A 3,860-nucleotide genomic window follows, 5' to 3' on the forward strand; every position below is an offset into this window, starting at 1 on the left:
CAAGCACCCATTGGAGTCTATATAGGTGTACGGAACTTGATGTAAAGGTGATAATCGCCCAATATGAGAGATTAGGCAGGAAAATCATGGGTCGAACCATCTTAGAATGGGTGGACTGCAAAACTAATAGCACAGGCGACAAGGTCACCATATCGTCACAATGTCGCGCTAACATAATAGTCCCTCCCGTCTTCCGCAACATCCGCAGGAGGAAAGGTCAAAAAGAACTGAAACGCTGGCTAAAAGAGCAAACCCTTTCAGAGCACGAGAAGTAGCCTACGTTGGCGCTGCAAGCTGCTGATCGGGAGCGGACGTCGTCGCCATATTCAATGGTCGCCGTGCAGCAGTAGTTTCTGTCGCTATCTGAAACAGAAACTCAGACACCGCTGAAGATGTCGAAATAGCGCTCGCTTGCGTAGGAATGAAGGCTGGCTTGATTCCTGCGATAGCAAAGCTGGTATCTGCAATGTCGGAACAGGCAGTGCTCGCAAGAAACCACCCGCATTCTATCAGCTGCAGATAAAATCTAAATCACTGTAATTTGAGTCCCAGTACACACGTCCGTCCCTGGAAACGAGGCGGCCCATCATTTAGCCCGGTATCTCTGCTTGAGAGCAAACGACGAGGAGTCACCCGACTTCCAGGAGATAGGCGAACGTTTGCGAAACCACCCGCATTCTATCAGCTGCAGATAAAATCTAAATCACTGTAATTTGAGTCCCAGTACACACGTCCGTCCCTGGAAACGAGGCGGCCCATCATTTAGCCCGGTATCTCTGCTTGAGAGCAAACGACGAGGAGTCACCCGACTTCCAGGAGATAGGCGAACGTTTGCACGGCTATAGACGAATCGTCGAAAAACTTTGATAAAGAAGGCATTTGACGCCGCTAGATTTTGGCTTAAATAATAGGGGCCATATTCTCTGGTGGCGATTACAAGTCGAAATTTTCCCAAACTATGTCTGGGTATTTCACACTTAGATGACAGAAAACATGAAATATGAAAAGCCTGGAAAGCGAGAGAGAGGAACCATCCACCACATAATTTGAAAATGCCCGAGATCTCCGATCGCTAGGGACAATATCAGAAATAGAGACGCCAGAGAGACCCTGCTGCGAAGCGAGGCCACCGCTTACCAACAAAGAGATGACCGCCTGGCGGCTAAGGCCATGAAGAAGCAATGTATGTTTGCCGGTACTTATCGTGGAGAGCTCAGCCGCCCTTCCTAAAACCTGCCTGCCAGGATTGGGGTGTAGGAAGCCTCCTAAATTGGTGCTAAATAAAGTTTCAATCAATCAATTAGTCAGGCATATAGAGAGCTCACCTCACCTGGCGTCTGGTCTAGGCGCTTGGCGACGCCTTTCATGTGGCTCTACCTCAGAACCCACCCCAAACAGCATACATATTCCGCTCAATACTTCCAGACTCGAGGTGTCAATCATCCTTATGACGTCAGCACAAAAAATATTATTGCATCGTGATTGGGACGTTCATCTCTCGGATCCCTAGCCGAGCACTTAAACCAATTTCTCAGGCCCGGTATCATGAAAAGGACATAATTATTTTCCTTGTCTACCGTGATAGTGATAGTAGCGGGACTCTGCGAGTGACAGGTACTGCGTTTTTCATTTCCTGTGAACCAATTTAGAACGTCGGGGAATTTTGATGCGCTAAACAGAACGCTGGTTGTGTTCGAAAACAGGCGCATGATGTACCATGTGTATACCAGCGCGAAGGCTTTCACTTTTCACCCCTGCACATTCCGCCTGCTCCATAAATTGCTTTCGAGCAGCTATAGTTCCTCTCACTGCAGATAATGTTCTCTACGCGTAAGCGACAGGCCGGACACTGTCACTAAAAAAAAAGTACTAAAAAGAACTGCACGAACGCAATACTGCGACGCGCCGCATGACAGTTTCAGTTTCCTTTTAATTATCATAATGTGCCAGCGTAGGTGGCGCTTGCATCTTGCTTTCAATTAGATTATACTTGGCAGGGAATAAATCCCAAAAGGCAGTCTGTTGAACAATATTTTAGGCATATACAGATTCGGGTAATGTTTTCTTCAATTGAGCATTATCACTTGCTGATAATGTACACCAAAATGTACATAACTCGATAGAACTGTAAACTAGCCAACCGCGATTGGAAACGGATACTGTCGAAATCAAGGCAAGGATTCACTTATCCCTTTAAAATCGCCGCAATGGAGTATGCTTCCATCCTTCATTACGGTTACTACAGCCGCTACAACCGGGCGGTGGTAACAGGTGTTATCATGCCTACTTTTTTCATCTGCGACAACTCAGCCTCGAAAGGTTGTTGAAAAGCAAACGGAACATTTCATGCTTTGAGAAAGTTGGGTTGCAGATCTGGCTGGAAGTATAGTTCTGTACGTTGTTCTGTAATGGTGCCAAGTTGATATTTTAACAATCATTCACATTTTGAGAGCGAGGGTGTAGCCTTTCTTCTGAAGAAACAGAAAGGAACTTTATGCTCTTGGCATTCGGTGAACGCTGGAGAGCTTGTTCAATTCCATTTGAATTGCATCAAGCCACTCCCGGCCCAATAGTGCAGGTATGGTAGACTCTTTGAAAGGGCGCCTTTCGTTCACATAAAAAGCATTTATCGCCTATGTGGGGGCAGCATTGGCTTGAATGTATTTGTGATGTGCAACACAAAGACCCCTGCAGCTTTGAAATCAATGCCGCGTGTACGATATCAACAGCTTTAACCGCTTGAACCGTAGTGCGAGCTTCAGAAGTGATTCTTGTACCTTTTTCCATAGCCACAGCGCGCATATAGCTTTCTAAAAAGTGAACTTGTTCCTTTTGGCAAACAGCACTAGCTGCAAGTCTCTCTCAGTAGACCCAGTACAAAGTGACCGTGTTCAGGTTCGTGTAAAGCACTGCTAAAATGACATGCTTTTGAAAGCTTCCGAAGCTCGGCAACGTAATCAGAAAAATCGGGCTATTATCGCTTAAAAACTCGCTGATGACCGGAGGCGTGGAAAGCAATTGGTTCTTGGAGCTCTGATATTAAAGATAGCCTGCACCTTGTCAATTTTGGCAACCCGGCTGACTATTAGGAATGATGACAGCCTGTCTTCATATGACTCTCAGTCACTACCAGAGGGATTAAGCGGTTAACCTGGCCCCGTTGTACGGCGAACTACATCAAAATTGCGCCAGCTCCATTCATGATATCAGTTAGCGTTTTAGCAGCACTCCTCAAAATATCAGAATTCTAAGAGAGGCTGAATGCAGGGAACATCTGCTTTTACGCATCGTGCGATGTTTCTTATTCCGTCATCGTCGCCAGTTGTGGCGTGTCGAGCATCGTAGCGAGGAAAAGAGAAGTTACGAGTAGAAACGATTCATTATTGTGTACTTGTAGGTTGGTAGGTCTATAGCTTCAACGCTAGACGTGTTGTGTATTGCGACTGCCAGAAGAAGATAAATGAAACGCATGAGCCTGCTGACTGGTTTTATAGCTGACCCACCACCGTTGCCTCTAGTGGGAAGAGGAGAAATGAGAGAAGAGTGAGAACAATTGACGAAGGAAGAAAGACAGACTCGCATCTCATCAGCCATTGTCTTCCACCAATGCGTTGGCAGTTGCAATGACGGTCTCTGCAAAAGGTGCGAACTCCGGTGGCGGAACAGCCCCTGCCGTAAACTGTGGGGGGCTCGTGATAACCAGCATCGGAAAATGTTTTAGACCAATTACCATACACACATGCACAAAAATATGATATTGTGCAACGCTAGGGTATCTGTGTAGATCATCCTGGTGTTTTTATTAGAAGCAGATATTTATCGCCTCCAACTATTTCGTTTACACCTGTATTATTAAAAAA

This window comes from Amblyomma maculatum, chromosome 8, assembly GCF_055883805.1.
Source record: "Amblyomma maculatum isolate TAMU_Amacu chromosome 8, ASM5588380v1, whole genome shotgun sequence".
NCBI lineage: Eukaryota > Metazoa > Arthropoda > Arachnida > Ixodida > Ixodidae > Amblyomma > Amblyomma maculatum.